Here is an 18,876-nt window from a genome sequence, read left to right as displayed (position 1 = left end):
AGGTAAATCAGTTGTCTGCGAATGATACTGTACTGGTTGCAGACGAGGAAGAGAAGCTTGGCCGATTAGTGACAGAATTTGGAAGGGTGTGTGAGAGAAGGAAGTTGAGAGTTAATGTGGGTAAGAGTAAAGTACGAGAAGGGAAGGTGGTGAGAGCTTGAAAGTCTTGTTAAATGGAGAGTTACTTGAGGAGGTGGATCAATTTAAGCACTTGGGTCTGTTGTTGCAGCAAATGGTGGAGTGGAAGCAGATGTACGTCAGAGAGTGAATGAAGGATGCAAAGTGTTGGGGGCAGTTAAGGGAGTAGTAAAAAATCGAGGGTTGGGCATGAATGTAAAGAGTTCTGTATGAGAAAGTGATTGTACCAACTGTGATGTATGGATCGGAGTTGTGGGGAATGAAAGTGACGGAGAAACAGAAATTGAAGTGTCTAAGGAGTATGGCTAGTGTATCTCGAGTAGATAGGGTTAGGAATGAAGTAGTGATGGTGAGAATGGGTTTAAGAAATGAGTTAGCAGCTAGAGTGGGTATGAATGTGTTGAGATGGTTTGGCCATGTTAAGAGAATTGAAAATGGCTGTCTGCTAAAGAACGTGATGAATGCAAGAGTTGATGGGAGAAGTACAAGAGGAAGGCCAAGGTTTGTGTGGATGGATGGAGTGAAGGAAGCTCTGGGTGATAGGAGGATAGATGTGAGAGAGGCAAGAGAGCGTGCTAGAAATAAGAATGAATGGCGTGCGATTGTGACGCAGTTCCAGTAGGCCATGGTGCTTCCTCCGATGCCTTGGATGATCGCGGAGGTAGCAGCAGTAGGGGATTCAGAGTTATGAAGCTTCATCTGTGGTGGATAATGTGGGAGGGTGGGCTGTGGCACCCTAGCAGTACCAGCCGAACTCTGTTGAGTCCCTTGTCAGGCTGGGAGGAACGTATAGAGGAGAGGTCCCCTTTTTTGTTTCATTTGTTTTGATTATATATATATATATATATATATATATATATATATATATATATATATATATATATATATATATATATATATATATATATATATGTATATATATATATATGTATGTATAATTATATATATATATATATATATATATATATATATATATATATATATATATATATATATATATATATATATATATATGTGTGTGTGTGTGTGTGTGTAATAAATTTCTCCTGACAGTTTGATTAAGTTGAAATTAATGGAAGGTTCTAGAAGATTCCAGAAAATCATGTCAAAGGGGATGGAGAGCTTTTGACATCATTTCAATTACACTGTTTGGATAAGACAAGATCTTCATTCTCTTTAGTCATGGGTGTTGTCAAGACCTATATGCTCTTTAGACTTAGGTGTCAGAAAGGATGTACAAAATCTTTATAATTTGGAGTTAGACAATATCTACTTAATTTTTAGACTTTAAGGTTAGACGAGATCTACATGTGCGTACTGTAGACTTTGAAGTATAATCCTTAGACTTTGGGGTCAGACAAGACCTACATACCGTTTAGACTTCGAGGTTTGACGAGGTCTACATACTCTTTACTGTAGACTTTGAAGTATACACCTTAGACTTTTGGGGTTAGACATGTTCTACATATTGTTTAGACTGGGGTTAGACGAGATCTACATGATCTTTAGACATTGAGGTTAGACCAGAGCTACATACTACTTAGACTTTAGGGTTAGACAATATCTACATACTCCCTAGACTTTGTTGTCGAGAAAATCGAAATATTTTTTTAGACTTGAATTTTCGACCAGATCTATATACTTTTCAAATGCAGTGCATAGACAAAATCTACATACTCTTTAGACTTTAAAGATAGACGAGATGTACGTACTCTTTAGACTTTGAGGTTAGACGAGAGCTACTTGCTCTGGATTTTGGGAGTAGACAAGATCTACATATTCTTTTGACTTTGAGGTTAGACCAGATCTAAGTACTCTTTAGACTTTTTGGTTATACAAAATTAACATTTTCTCTAGACTTAGGGGCTAGACAAGATCTGCATAGACCTACTCTTAAGTCTTAGGAGTTAGACAAGGTCTATATACTCTTTAATACTTTTGAGGATAGAAAAGATCTACATATATGGTGTTAGACAGACCACCAAGACTGTATCTATTTTATTAGTCTCTCTCTCTCTCTCTCTCTCTCTCTCTCTCTCTCTCTCTCTCTCTCTCTCTCTCTCTCTCTCTCTCTCTCTCTCTGTGAGTGTGGATACTTTACCGTGGTGAAAGGGTTTGTTTATCGCCATGATCATCAAAGCTGTACCAGGCACTGCCACTCATTCTAAGTTGGTTTGCTGTGAGCGATTAGACTAAAATCTCCCACCATCACCAATCTGCTGTGGCCAGCGTAGTGATGAGAAGTGACCAAACTCCAGATATGTTTGAGGCCTTTGTCCTACAGTGGACTAGAAATAGCTGTATAAAGATGAACTTCCTCTTAGGGAAAACATTTTATACAAAATCACACACACACACACACACATATATATATATATATATATATATATATATATATATATATATATATATATATATATATATGATAAATTTTGCACATTTTTACGTGTTTTTCATATTCAAATAAGCCAAGTGGGTTAGTCACTGTCTGTACAAGCTTGCCGACCAGGGTTCGATTCCCGGCCGGAGCCAAGCTCTTGTCTTTGTGTGATTTCGCCTGGGGCTCTGATCCCGAGGTCGTTAAGAGAATCCAGACATTGATGTATCAAAAATATATATGGCTTATTTGAATATATATATATATATATATATATATATATATATATATATATATATATATATATATATATATATGTCTATAATGTTTTTTCTATGGGAAGTTCATGCAAGTGTTAACCTTTTGGTTTGTTATAAGAACGAGAGAGAGAGAGAGAGAGAGAGAGAGAGAGAGAGAGAGAGAGAGAGAGAGAGAGAGAGAGAGAGAGAGAACCATCCTCCACTTCTGTTAATATCCTCTACCGCTTCTTGTCAGTTCAATCGCTGGGACTTGTAAATTATTAGAAACATGCCCATTCAAAATCAAGTGTCTGATGTGTCTCCCTGTGGGCGCTCGATCGTGTTCACATATTTGTAGTTCACTATATGTTTAACCTCATGACCTTGTGCTCTTTTGAACAAAGAGGAAAGCGTGAAAATGTTAAATGAAATTAAATAGAAGAAAAATAAAGTAGGTTAGGTCTTGTTGAGGGAAAACTATGCAGAATGAGATAATTTGCAGGGAAATGTTCCTCTGGAAAATATATCCAGCTATGCTAAAAATATTAAATATTTCAGTCCTAAATTAGAAAGGAATTTATTGAAAGTATACTTGCTTTTTCACTTACATAAATGGAAAGGTCAGAGTTATGACGATGGGTCAAACATGAAACTGAAGTATGATGAGGATTATTATTATTATTATTATTATTATTATTATTATTATTATTATTATTATTATTATTATTATTATTATTAGTTAAGCTACAATCATATTATCATTATTATTATTATTATTATTATTATTATTATTATTATTAGCCAAGCTACAATCCTATTATTATTAGTATAATTATTATTATTGTTACTTGCTAAGCTACCACCCAAGTTGGAAAAGCAAGATGCTATAAACCCAAGCGCCCCAACGGGGAGAAATAGCCCAGTGAGGAAAGGAAATACGGAAATTAATAAACGATATGAGAAAACCCTTTATGGTAGACTAAATTGAAGTGAAGATGAGGATGCATCAAAGACACTAATTATGAAATTATAAGACAAAAAAGAAAAAAGAAGATTACAGTTCTGTAGTGATGATAAAAGTCTGGTATGATGTTTTATTCTGGAATGAATTCATGGACACAGTAATGTGGATTGGCAGTAAACGCGGAATACTCTGCCTGGCATTTGCCAGTCGTGGGTTAGTCCCGCTCAGTCTCATTAGTTCAATTAGTGCCTGCAACCTTACCATCCTTGGAGGTAAGGTTGGGAGAGTCGTCTGCAGTCATTGCCTAGCCCTCCCTGCTCCTAGCTTGGGTGGAGAGGGGCTTGGCCAGTGGTCATATGAAATATGGTCAATCTCAAGGTCCTCGTCTTGCTTGAAAGGGAAGTGTCAGTGCCCCTTGTCTCTGTCATTCATGAGTGGCCTTTAAACATTTGATGCTGCAAATACCTAAGAATGTGTACGACAAACATATCTTGCAAGTCGTGTACGGCATAGGGTTTCCCTGTGTGATAGGACCAGGAAACAGCAAAACTAAGCCGAATTTCTGCAGCAGAAGACCCCTGCAAACCTGTCTATCGCAGTTCGATTAATTAAAAGTTTAACTACTTACGTAGTTGAATGCCATGTAAATGGATATGAAAAAGCCTTAACGCAGGGAAACCATACCATTAGCTACATAATTAGATTTAGAACTCAATTTTATTAGTAAACTAATAAGCAAATACTGGAGAACGTTTGAATACATTACCCGACAGAGCTATTAATTCATTATCCGAGATTTTGACATAACCCAAAGATATCTACCAGAATTTTTTTTTTTTTTACTTTTTGGGTTATAAGTTAAGATATAAATGTAATGGGCTATATACAGCTTAATCAGACCTAAGTGTATATTCATAATAACTTATTGTGTATATGCAAATATTTGTACAGGTGTAAGTTTCTTTTGGAAGCAGTTGGATGCGATTCTTCAAGTTTCAAATCACAGTCTTCCTTTATCTTATTCTACTTTTTTTTTTAATTTAAAAGTTATAATTTTTTTCTTAATTTATTTAGATAAGTGTATATTGATCATTTTTTTTATTCATATCAAACACTAAAGTTAGTACATATAACCATAAAAAAACGTAAATTTCTGAAAATTGGCATGAAGTCCCATTATCCAATAGGACGAGCTCTCTCAGAACCTCTTGCCAAATTACGAATATTTTAGCCAATAAAAGAAGGTAATAAGAAGTAGCGCAAAGTGGAGGCTTCTGATTGGCCATAGCACCAATGAAGCCTTTAAAAGACTCACTTTCTTTCTGCACCTGTGTGAGAGAGGGCGCGTGGGCGTGTGAAAAACAGGTGTTTACGAGGAGTGAAGAAAAGACACGAGGTAAGATGGTAGTCGGAAAAAACATTAATTATCAAGGCTTATTTTAAACCCGGCTGATATTAATCTTGTAAGCGGTAGGAAGTGGAATAAGAATTTAATTTTTGAAGAGAGCGTATTTTTTTCTATAAGAAACAGTAGTTTTTTTTTTCCTAGGTTACATTGCCCTGTAATTCACTACAAAAATACCAAAATGACTTAGAAAAGGGTTGGTCAGACCTGTTACCGTCTTTGGAAGATTCCTAAATTGATTTCGAGTTGACTGGGTATCAATATTATCAGTCCGTGGAAGTGAATTGTATTTAATGATAGCTAATTAAGGTATAAACTCTAAAAGTGAAATTCCAATGCGATTTTAGTGCCGCTGACAAAGGGTTGAAAGTTCAGATGAAAGAAAGATCTAGGTAGGGAACAAAATTAGATGGATTCCTTTAAGGTTTTAGAATAGAAAGTGATGTACCAGAATGGGTAATTAAGATAACGCCAAGATATTTGCCGTTTTAATATAGTCAACAGCTTTCATGTAAACTATTTGGTGCGATGCAAGTATTCATATATGCATTGCATACATTGGTACACAATATCCACACGCCTTTTTATTCAAAGAACTTCTATCTTTTGATAGAAATTTAATTTCAAAGGTCTCCAAATTAGTCTCTCATCCTCTGCTTAACACTTCAACCATTTAACCTCTGCGCCAACCAAGTTGTTAAGTCGTAAGCCACGCCCACTGCCCATTCAGTTGTTTTATTATCCTCGAGGTGTGACGCCTTAAATAATTTTTTATAATTAATAGCTTTTTTTTGGGGGGGGGGATGCTATGTTTTATCAATTAAAGGTTTATGAAAAAAAACTTTTTATATATTTTATGAATTAGCAAACCAAACCTTTCGCGTTAGACGTTTAAGAAAATCACATGTCTTCTGTTGAGGGTATTCTTTTAGGTATTATTAAAGTTTCAACCAAATTCATATATCTATTATTAAATATATATTTTTAGGATGATTCATACGAAAAAAAAAGTTATTCGAACCTTCCACAAGATAAGGTTACGGAAATATTTGTCGAATATTGTTCATAAGTTATCCCAACGATGTTTTCTTTTATGTATTTTGGATAGAATCAATGACCGTCCTTTGGATTTTGGTGATGCAAAGGGTACAGTAAAAATAATGAAACCTGATTGATGGTTTTGTTTCGAGATTATCCAATTAACTACGGTATTGGAATTCATAATGTCCGTGCACCCAAGATGGTGTCAGTGCTTGTCAGTTCAGTTGACTGTCATTTCTTCATCGTGCAGTGGTTGTTCCACTTCATATTTTGGTATTTCCATGGAACTCCTGAAGTGGTAAATAGGTTATTATGTAAACATTCAGTACTACCTCATAGTTGTTTAGTATCCCAAGTGCGATTCTGGTAAGAATTTGTGATTTACTTATAGTTTGTGAACTGAGAACGGGGTCATGGGCCTGACGGCTTGTCCCCCAACTAGATCCTTGGCCAGGTAAGGTTTATGATTTGGGAAGGGAATTCCTAGGTTTTTCCCCCGGCTAGGTTTGCCCCATCTAGGTATGTGACCTGGTAAATAGTAGGTTAGTTTGGTTTGTTAGCTTTTGTGACGTTTTACAAATTTTATGTGTCAATCATGTTTCCGCCTGGCTAGGTTAGCCCTGTCTAGGTATGTGACCTGGTAAACATTAGGTTAGGTTGGTTTGTTAGTTTATGTGACTTTTTACAAATATTATGTCAAACAATCATGTTTCCCCCCGGCTAGGTTAGCCCCGTCTAGCTATGTGACCTGGTAAATAGTAGGTTAGGTTGGTTTGTTAGTTTATGTGACTTTTTACAAATATTATGTCAAACAATCATGTTTCCCCCCGGCTAGGTTAGCCCCGTCTAGCTATGTGACCTGGTAAATAATAGGTTAGGTTGGTTTGTTAGTTTTTGTGACATTTTACAAATATGTGTCAAACAATCATGTTTCCCCCCCGGCTAGGTTAGCCCCGTCTAGCTATGTGACCTGGTAAATAATAGGTTAGGTTGGTTTGTTAGTTTTTGTGACATTTTACAAATATGTGTCAAACAATCATGTTTCCCCCCCGGCTAGGTTAGCCCCGTCTAGTTATGTGACCTGGTAAATAGTAGGTTAGGTCGGTTTGTCAAACAATCATGTTTCCCCCCGGCTAGGTTAGCCCCGTCTAGTTATGTGACCTGGTAAATAGTAGGTTAGGTCGGTTTGTCAAACAATCATGTTTCCCCCCCGGCTAGGTTAGCCCCGTCTAGCTATGTGACCTGGTAAATAGTAGGTTAGGTTGGTTTGTTAGTTTTTGTGACGTTTTACAAATATTAAGTGTTAATCACGTTTTGTCCGGTTCGTACGCCTAAAGTCTCACCCAGGTTCCTTCCTGTACCGTCGGGAATGGGGCCACCATAACGGTAGAAAAGCTTAGTTTCAGTGGAAATAAAGGTCAAATTCGTTGAAAACACACTAAGCTAGAAAGTATGTTTTTTCATATCGTATATCAGATTTTGGTTGAACTTGAAACTATAATTTAAACTTTTATTCAAAGGTATATTTTCCTCCATTAATTCTGGATAATAACCATCATTGGGCTATCAGAACCGGACATCCAAAATATTTGAGGATTTCTACTATTGTGCTGACAACATATGTTGACACGAAAATATTTACTGAAGGCTTTAAATTAATGGAACCAAGATTTATGTTTACTGTTGGTTCTTGAGCTTTCAAGTATTCGGCCCCCGCTTGACCCCAAAGACTGAAGATATTTAGGTTTTCAAGAGGAAACTTTTTAAACATATGACTTACCCGGTAGTTATATATATAGCTTACGTCCCTGACATAACAGCAGAAAATTCGAATCTCGCGCCAATCACCGATTGGATAGCCAGATGTATCACCCCTGCGCCCTAGCGAGGTACCTAGGAACCATTCCAGGAACCCTCATATATTCCCTGCTGCGCTAGCGGCAAGATGTTGGATTTTTCACTCGCTATAACCTGTATATTACAGTTATCTTGGTGATGTACAATTTATTTTTAGCCTTCGCTGGTTGGATTTTATTTTTACTGAGTGTTACTGCTTTAACTACGTTTGTATCTTAACAGCGGTAGGAATGGGAGTTTTTTTCCCCTTATTGTAAAACTTACGAACCTACGCTTTAACATGATGGTGGAGATCGTTCCAACATCTCTATGACATCACAATCGTGTGATGTAAGCAACATAGTACTACGTATGATGTTGCATAATTCTTTTCTTTGCTTTTTCTTGTAAAGAATGAAAAGGAAATCTAACTTAGAATAAGTATTTAACTTTTAATATAAAAAGATTATATTAACTTTTAAGAGATTTTTGTGTTTTTAGTATTCGTTCTTTAAATCATCGATACTATTTTCAAAGATTAAATAGAACTAGCGTATTGTTAATTTTCGCTGCGTAGTTCTCATGCAGTCCCAACAATTCTTGATATCGTTTATTTTCTTTCGATGTTGGGATTCCAGTATTATTCGTATATTCACATGTGTTCCGATTGTAAAGTGTAGCAATCCACTATTTTTGGAAACCCTTAAGATTTAAGGGTTGTTTACATATATATATATATATATATATATATATATATATATATATATATATATATATATATATACACGTTTTTTATGAATAGTACTTACCTGGCAGTTATATATATATATATATATATATATATATATATATATATATATATATATATATATATATATATATATATATATATATATACACGTTTTTTATGAATAGTACTTACCTGGCAGTTATATATATATATAGCTGATATATCTAAATCGGCAGAATTTTTCAAAACGAGGCAACCGCCTTGTGGGAGGTAGGTGCTGTGGTAACACCCGTCACAGGGTGGTCCAAGGAATCATTACCATGTCTAAGACTTCAGTTCATCTCTGCCGGCTGGATCGAAAACATCGTCGGTCCACCATTGAGAGTTTTTCGAATCATTTTCCCTTCTTCGCTTTTTTGGACTTCGTTTGGTGAAGTACACTGATTTAGTGTTTTGGCAATCGTGTTTTATTATTATTTACTTTATCATGAGTGATAACTTAATTTTCGTGTTTGTGCGAGTGATGTATGCAACATGAGGTTACCGAAAGTGTCGGTTGATCCTCACAGTTTGTATGCAGAGGTTTTGTTTGTGCACTATTTTAGTTGCGTAGTTTTTAATCCTGATGACGGAAATACGTTCAGGCAACTCTATGACGTCACAGTCGTGTGATGTAATCTTCATGTATGTCTTGCAATTCTCTTTATTTGTTTTATGCAAAGAATGGGAGGAATTCCACTTTTACAAGTTTTTTAACTTTTAATGTAAAATTTTAAAGAAATGTTTGTCCATTTGGTGTTCGTTCTTTAAATCATCGATCTAATTTCATAAATTAAATAGAACTAGCGTATGGTTAATTTGCGCTGTTACTCGTTACTATCGGTGCGGTCCCAACATGCCTTGGTAGCGTTCTTTTTGATATGGGAATTTAAGAGTTGGCTATTATTCTCCAACAACAACTAATTTATATGGAAATTCTAGTTTTAGTAGCTTTTTCATTTATATGTTCCTATTGTTTACATTTATATGTATAGATACGTTATTGCTATATCTGTTCTTTTTATCATTACAACTCGCTTGTTTTTGAATTCCCTTTGAATTAATTGTGGATTACATTTGTTTTCCCTTTTTTTCTGTTCATTTTAATCTTTAACGTATAACTTTCCCGGCGTTTGTATGTAACTGCCCTGTAGGTATTTATGACATTTAATTTTACCGGTGTTTATATGTAATTACCGGGTGAGTGTCTTCAACATCCATTTTTATTCCCAACTCTTGCCCTGTGGGTTTTTCTTTTTGTGACCGCCGGGTAAGTATATTTGAAAGTGTATTTTATTATGGAAATGTCAGTTTTATATTCTATAAAAAATATTTTGTTACAGCTTATATAGCAAGTACTAGAGACGATTTTGCTTTCTCATTCAAGCCCGTGGCAGAAAAATAAGTTCTCTCACAACGGGCAGGACTAATTATGGCGTTTTGTGTAAGAGTTTAATAGTGCAAGTTTTCAGTGCTAAATTAGGCATTGGATTCTTTCAGCACAGGGACGTTGTTTTCCTAGCCTTAGACCTCTTCCAAGCTCCCCGGCCCATGGGAGAAGGAACGTCGATCGGCGAAAGGAAACGAGAGGCGTGAGCTCACGAGCAAACGCCCTCGCGAGCGTTCTTGTTAACGTTCCCAGAATGCTCGCCCTTGCCATGGTAAAGCAAAGAGCGTTGAACGTTAAGATTCGTACACTGCTTCGTAATGAAGATCATTTTACGCTCGGCGGTAAGTCTTTCAGGACGCTCGGTGCCACGTCTTTCGGGACGCTCGGCGCCACGTCTTTCGGGACGCTCGGCGCCACGTCTTTCGGGACGCTCGGGGCCACGTCTTTCGGGACGCTCGGGGCCACGTCTTTCGGGACGCTCGGGGCCACGTCTTTCGGGACGCTCGGGGCCACGTCTTTCGGGACGCTCGGGGCCACGTCTTTCGGGACGCTCGGGGCCACGTCTTTCGGGACGCTCGGGGCCACGTCTTTCGGGACGCTCGGGGCCACGTCTTTCGGGACGCTCGGGGCCACGTCTTTCGGGACGCTCGGGGCCACGTCTTTCGGGACGCTCGGGGCCACGTCTTTCGGGACGCTCGGGGCCACGTCTTTCGGGACGCTCGGCGCCACGTCTTTCGGGACGCTCGGGGCCACGTCTTTCGGGACGCTCGGGGCCACGTCTTTCGGGACGCTCGGGGCCACGTCTTTCGGGACGCTCGGGGCCACGTCTTTCGGGACGCTCGTCTTTCGGGACGCTCGGCGCCTCGTCTATCGGGACGCTCGGCGCCACGTCTTACAAGATCTTTGTCAGTAGAAGACATTGGTGATCACTTTTCTCCTGTTGAATTTGAGATTCTCAGAAGGAGAAGATCCTTATTCCTTTCGTCATTCAGTTGATTTAGAAACTTATGAAAGTTTTTATTAGTTTCCAAATTATTTTATGCCAGTTGCTCCACGATTGCCACCCTCTGAATTTACACGTGGTCATCAGTGAAGCTTTAAGGATAGTGGGAGACTGTTTAGAGTCTCAGAAGCACCAAGGAAAGACAGCTTTCTTTTTTCCTCTGAATAACCTGGCCTCTAGATCTTGTGTCTGAGGTACAAGATTATTTTTATTATTTTCTCTAGCCAAGCTACAACCATTGTTGGAAAAGTAGGATGCTTTAAGCCCAAGGGCTCCAATAGGAAAAAATAGCCCAGTGAGGAAAGGAAATAAGGAGATTAATAAATGATGAGAATAATTTAACAATAAATCATTCTTAAAACAGTAACGATGTCATAACGTCTAAAACAGATATGTCATATAGGGTGGAGGTCTAGCCACATTATGGTCGAGGACCTTGTGGCAGCCCCACAGAGACTGTTACAGCCCCCTGGGTGGATTGCTGAGTCTCTCAAGGAATTCAGGTAAATGAGGCATATAAACCTATGAAGCCAGCTTCCTTATCAGGTATTCCAGGATAGCAAGGGTGCAGGTCTAACCACGTTAAGGTCGAGGACCTTGTGGCAGCCCCACAGAGATTTTTACAGCCCCCTGGGTGGATCGCTGAATCTCTTGAGGGATCCAGACAATGGGGCAGGATAACTTTGAGGTCCGTGCCATTCCTTTAGGATGGATACGAAATCTTTTTCCTAGTGAAACCACCTTTGTTAGTTACTCTGATAAGACCTCTCTGCAAAACAGACTTTGCAACATCAAATGTGTCTCTTTTGGGAGAGGGAGGCTTTTATCCGGTCCTGGATGTAACTGCTCTCAATGCCTTCGTTCAGAAGTCAAAGTTCTCCATGGAGACATTGAAATCATGAACTATTAAAAGTCTCATGTCAGCCTGGTCACAAGGAGAAGCAGAGTCTGACTGTTTTTGCCTTCAGGCAGTAGAGCCAGACTACATAACTTCTGGCAATCTTGGGAGAAGAGGGGAGCAGACCTTTGGTCAGTACATCTTCTGGAGGAGGATTACAATTTTCTTTCATAGGAAAACCTTTAGTTTTAGCTCCAATAGATCTCTCTCACAGTTCTAGAGAGGAGTTTAAGAGGCAGCCTTTGCATTTAAACTTTTGCTAAATGTAGCAGAATACTGCACTCAAGAGACATCAGAGCCTCCCTGTATCTGGACGATTGATTTATAAAAGTTCTTTCTTACGGTCTTCTTGAAGGATTTTCAGATAACCTTGAACCTTTCAGAAGAATTGAATACTCCTGTCAACTAGACGAGTCTCTTCTGACACCAGGACGCTTAGCACCACGTCTTACCGGACGCTCGGCGCCACTCCTTCCAGGACGTTCAGCTCCATGTCTTACAGGAAGCTTGGCACCACGTCTTACAGGACGCTCGGCGCCTCGTCTTTCAGGACGCTCGGCGCCTCGTCTTTCAGGACGCTCGGCGCCTCGTCTTTCAGGACGCTCGGCGCCTCGTCTTTCAGGACGCTCGGCGCCTCGTCTTTCAGGACGCTCGGCGCCTCGTCTTTCAGGACGCTCGGCGCCTCGTCTTTCAGGACGCTCGGCGCCTCGTCTTTCAGGACGCTCGGCGCCCCGTCTTTCAGGACGCTCGGCGCCCCGTCTTTCAGGATGCTCGGCGCCCCGTCTTTCAGGATGCTCGGCGCCCCGTCTTTCAGGATGCTCGACGTCGGAGATCCTGAAGGAGGCATGACATTGAACATGAGAACCTCGGACTTCGTGGTGACACTAGTCGAATCGAATGTCGAGATCAAGGACGCCTTAGTTCTGATCTCTTTGATCACGAAAGTTTTTTATCGAGCATCTAGCCTTAGTACAATGCGGCGACATATGCGGTGATCTGGGTTTCCTTGACGCCAGGAGTCAGGACCTGAAATACATGTATCCTGATAAACACAACGTCACTACTTCCGTTAGATCTTCTGATACCTTCACAAAAAATACTTTATTTATGGATGGTGATTCAGAGTCAAGTTTTTTCGGGCTCTTAGAACGGAGCAAGGCTTCTTGAAACTGCAATCTTTCTAAGATACAGAAGTGTTCTGCCAGGAAGTGGATGAGTGTGTTGGGAAACCTCTCCTCTTGGGGAGGGGGTTTTTTCCCTGGGAAGACTGATTCTTTCTTTGTGACCATTGTTATGTCACTGTTCATCCTAGTTTTCCTGGACCAGGGTTTGATTCCTGGCCAGTCAGAAGCTAGAAGCTATGATGATCCTTATGTGAGTTATCTTTATTCTCTCCATTTCAACCTCAATCATTTTGGGACAAGGATAAGGTCTTGAGTTAATATGCTTCTCTTCTAGGATGCTATAAGATGTTGCCTTCAGTGGTGGTTCGATCCAGTCAAACTTCCGGAAGGTCACCCCTTTTGAACAGAGGATCTTAGACCTTGTGTTGTGTCTCCTCACCTCGGTTTCGGGGTGGGAGCAACACTAGACAGTTGGAAACTTCGGGACTTTGGACAGAGGATCAGAAAAGCTTCCTCATCACCCAAAGGAACTTGACAGTCCAGTTGGCTCTCAAAAAGCTTTGAAGGGTCAGTTTGGAAAAAAGTGGTGCAGGTCTATGCTGATCACACCACAGAATTGGCTTTCATCGCCAAGCAAGACGGAACCCACTCGAGGTTCCTTTTCGGGACTGAGAGGAGTCTTCTCATCTGGGCTAAGGAGAAGAGTGTATTCCTTCTAACAAGGTTCTTTAAAAAAGAGAACTTCTGGAAGAACAGTCTCAGCTGGGGAATGGACACTCCATCGAGAAATCTGCAAGAATCTATGGCGACTTTGGTGTCATTCTTGTATAGTCCTATTTGTGACTTAACAGACAAAGAGACTAAAATCTTGCTGCTCTTCAGTGCTAGATCTCGAAGCAGTCCACATAGACGCTTTCCTATTAGTCTGGTACAATCTGGATATGTATGTTTTCCTCGTTCTATTTCCTTACAAGGTGACTCAAAAGTGTGTGTCACGGGAAAGGACCAGGTGACTTTAGTGGCCTTCTTTTGGCCCTCAAGAGGATGGTTCACAAAGATACTGGAATGGATGGTGGACATTCCTAGAAGTCTTCCATTAAGAGTAGTTTTACTCAAACAACCTCTCTTGGAAAGTTACCCTTCTAGTCTCCAAGCTTTTCTTCTGGCTACCTTCAGCCTTTTGAAACCTCACAGGATCTAGACATTTTCGAAAGAAGCAGCTAAGTCTTTTACAAGTGCAATAAGAACTTCTACCATCAGGATTTATCAATCCAAGTGGGAAGCTCTAGAGAATGGTGTAGAGTCAACTCTGTTTTTCTCTTCCAGTATCTCTACAACTCAGATTGTTGACTTCCTGTTTTACCTTCGAAGGAAGCTCATTTGTTACTCCTCTTCCATCAAGGGATACAGGTGTGTGTTAGCGACTGTTGTCAGACAGTATCTTGGACCTTTCGGTTGATAAAGTCCTACAGGAACTTCTCAACTTGTTTGAAACATCAAATAACCAGGATTCACCAGCTTGGATCCTGAATTCAATCCTGAAGTTCCTTATGAGTGACAAGCTTGAGCACTTGCTTTCATCTTCATTTTAAGGACCTCTCAATGAAAACTTATTTTTTTTTGTTAGTATGGTGACATCTAAAAGAATCGGTTAATTCATACGTTTAGCAAAACGTTGGCTTTCGAGATAATGAAGCTATCTGCTCATTGCAGTTAGGCATTCTCGCCAGGAATGACTGCCTTTCTCAACCTTGACCTAAGGCCTTTGAGTTTCCGAATTTTTCGGATATGGTTGGCGAGGAGTTGGAGAGAGTTCTGTGTCCAGTAAGAACCCTGAAGTTCTACCCAGGCAGTATGAAAGAGTTGCGAGGCAAGTCGAAAGCTCTTTGGTGCTCGATTAAGAAGCCCTCGTTATCAGATGTCAAGAATGTCCTTTCATTCTTCATCAGACTCTTATAAGAGAGGCTCATATACATTACAGTAAGACCGGCCTCAAGTTTTTAAGGTCAAGACGCATGAGGTTAGTACTATAACAACTTGAATGACCTTCAAGCAGAATAGATTGTGGTGGAGTATTATGGACACAACCTTTTGGGGGAGTAAATCTGTGTTCACTCCACATTATTTTAATCTTGTCCAGACTCTTTATGAGGACTGCTACACTCTCGGACCATTCGTGATAGCGAGCGCAGTAGTGGGTGAAGGATCCACCAGTAAGTTCCCATGATCCCAATAACCTTTTCTTCTCTTGGAACTTTTATTTGTTTTTATGGTTGTTTGTGGAGACTGACACAAGTCTTCCAAAATCATTGATTTTAGTCAGGTGGTCAATTTTGTTCCTTGAAGAGCGCCTGGAACTGGTTATTGGAGGAGGTTCTGTCATAATGAGGTATATACACCGGTTTGACAGTCCCCTACGAGATCTTCAGCCCCTGGGAGGATCGCTGGATCTCATAAGGCTAGCAGACATAATGAGTCAGAGAATCATTGAAGTCAGCTTCCTTATCAGGTACGAACCCTTAAGTTTGTTTTAATTAACTCTTGAGAAAAATTCCAAATATACTAGCTGTCTCTAACCCTCCACGAAAGGTGTTAATCAGCTATATATATAACTACTGGATAAGTCTTATGTTTAAAAATGGTATTTTCATTATAAAATAAATTTTTGAACATACTTACCCGGTAGTAATATATAATTAAAGTCCCACCCTCCTCCCCTTAAGTGACTAGAGGCATGGACTATATGAGGGATCCTGGAATGGTTCCTAGGTACCTCGCTAGGGCGCAGGGGTGGTACACCTGGCTATCCAATTGGCGATTGGCGCGAGATTCGAATTTTTTGCCGTGACGTCAGGGACGTAAGCTATATATATAACTACCGGGTAAGTATGTTCAAAAATTTATTTTATAATGAAAATACCATTTTGACTTTATTGTTTTCATAATGCTTCGTTTATATGGATTTGACACACGATCAATATGTCGTTGTGAAATGCCGAAAGCCTTGGCATGTATACGATAAAATGATGAAAGGTCCTGTAGAGAGTAGGATTCCCTTGTAGTATAGTACCAATAAAGCAGCCAGTAAAGTATCTTGTTTGTTAAAGTTTCTAGAAAAATGCCATCAATGATACGATTATTTATAGGACATTTACGTCGTATTTTCTAGTCATCCTGTCAGCTAATGCCACCAGTGTGACATCATAATGACGCAACACTTGTTGCCTCCTACAAAATCTTATGTTTTTGCCAAGGGTACATATTCACCCTGGCTGTCGCTTGTTTCTTTGTGAAGAACTTTACACTCAAACTGGTGTGCTGATTCTGACCAGACTTGGTAGTCATGTTGTGTATGACACAAGGATGAATCTTTAATATTTTTGATGTAGTACATTTAGCCTTAAATTTTATTGGAGGGTCTGTGGCTGGCTGGTCATATATTGTAATAATGGGTGATGATCGTTTTCTAAAGACTGTTTGTGTTGGTGGTACTTTCAGTAAATGAATATTTTAGGTCATTGGTATTATACATACAAACCCACGATCTTGAAATATATACAGTGTGTATATACAGAATATATATATATATATATATATATATATATATATATATATATATATATATTTATATATATATTTATATATATATATATATATATATATATATATATATATATATATATATATATATATATATTTATATATATATATATATATATATATATATATATATATATATATATATATATATATATATATATTTATATGTATTGTTTATATATATATATATATATATATATATATATATATATATATATATATATATATATATATATATATATATACAGTACGTATAATTATTTATTTATTTGTATGTGTATATAGTTTTCATGTACTGTACATAATAACACGAAAAACTCAATTATTGAAAAATGAACTGTAAATTTATTATTCTTATAATTTATTAAATGTGTAAGAGGGGCCAGCCAGTGAATGTCAAAGAGTACAAATCGAATTTTCAATGGTGAGAGGAGGCAAAGGAACATCATTACAGTATAATTTTAAGTACTTTATGATGGTTATACAGTCTGTACGTTAAATGCGGTATGTCTAGTAGCTCATTGCTGAAGATACTATCATGGTCAAATGCCCTGCAATTACTCACATAGCTGTAGGTAGTAAATTTGCTAACTTTATTTTTTAACGATGGAACTGCAACTTCTATGTAGTAATTAGTATAGTTTGAATCTGATTTGGACATGTGGGTTAAATTTTGTAGGTTGATTACAACTTATAGATGCAATTCCCACAAATTGAGATTTGTGAATAATAAATGTAGAACCAATAAGGGTTATTTTAAGAATTATTGGCGCAAGTCAGGCAATTTACAAAAGTTTGTCTTATATTTTATATCTAATACCCAAACAAACACCTGTATCCAGAAAAATAATTAACATAGTATTATTTTCTTTTCAGACAAAGCACCGTCCCAAAACCTCGGGTCATGTTGATTGAAGTCATTTCTATACATGAGTCGGTTCAATACAACTCAAAATAACTCGGAATGAGTCAAGTGTTCAATAACTTGGATTAATTTTAGTTCTAATATTAACGCCACTGCGTTTAACAAAGTGCGTTCATTTCTTATTTCTTGAGTGATGTAATCTCAATAGATTTTAAAATGTAAAGTAACAATTTCTTTTGCCAAACGTTCATTTGTGTTTCTATTTAATTATAAAATCCGTTTGTGTGCAGTACTTTGTTTTTTGTAGATTAGTATCAGAGCGAATATAATTTAGATAAAATTGATTTAAATCCCAAAACAAACAATTCTTTTATAAGATATGGTAGTAGTTTGAAAACAACGATCACAAACGGCCATAAATTAACTCCTCTGTGATTGTCGAGAAGGTTGTAGATTTTGGATGAGTTAAAGTTCAATTTTAAAATATGGCTTGCGTCATTTTGGTTTTGAAACTAAAGTTGCAGCTCGGCTTGAAATAATATTAATGATAATAATAATAATAATAGTAATAATAATGATAAACAACTTGGGTTGTATCGAATCAACTTTGTATAGATGTATGGAAAGGACTTTAATATCAACGACATCCCTATCCGCCCTCGTTACAAATTTGGAAAAAAAAAAAAAAAAAAAAGCGAGGTAAGTTGATGGATTTTGACCGTTCGACTTATTTTTGACAATAAAGGAAACTTATTACATGATTTCAAATAGAATTCGTTATGAAATAGCCTTGACTTTTTATAGAATTGTTTATGCTAATGTGGTATTTATATGGATTAATGTATAGCCTACCTATACTAAGGTGATAGGTAAATTTTTGTGTTGGTAGTATGTTAAATTGACATGATTTTTAGATTTCGAAACTGAATTTTCATTACGGCAACCCGAGTTTATCTGGTACTTGAGCAAAAACCTTTATCAAAAAATAATAAATGTTGGATTATTTTCTTTTCAGGCAAAGTACCGTCACAAAACCTCAGGCAATGTCGAAGTCATTTCTGTACATTCAGTCGGTTCAATGCAACTCAAGTTAACTCAAAGAACGTGTCAAGATTAAACTTGGTTTAGACTTTTAAACTCACTACCTGTGACAGTCCATTTTCTCTTTTTTCTTATTACATTACTGTATATTTTGTAATTTTGATAGATTTTAAGATTTAAAGTAAC

The sequence above is a fragment of the Palaemon carinicauda genome, chromosome 11 (genome assembly GCF_036898095.1).
Source record: "Palaemon carinicauda isolate YSFRI2023 chromosome 11, ASM3689809v2, whole genome shotgun sequence".
In the NCBI taxonomy this organism is placed as follows: Eukaryota; Metazoa; Arthropoda; class Malacostraca; order Decapoda; family Palaemonidae; genus Palaemon; species Palaemon carinicauda.
The sequence above is the reverse complement of the archived record's forward strand: the minus strand, read 5'-3'. Positions refer to the sequence as shown.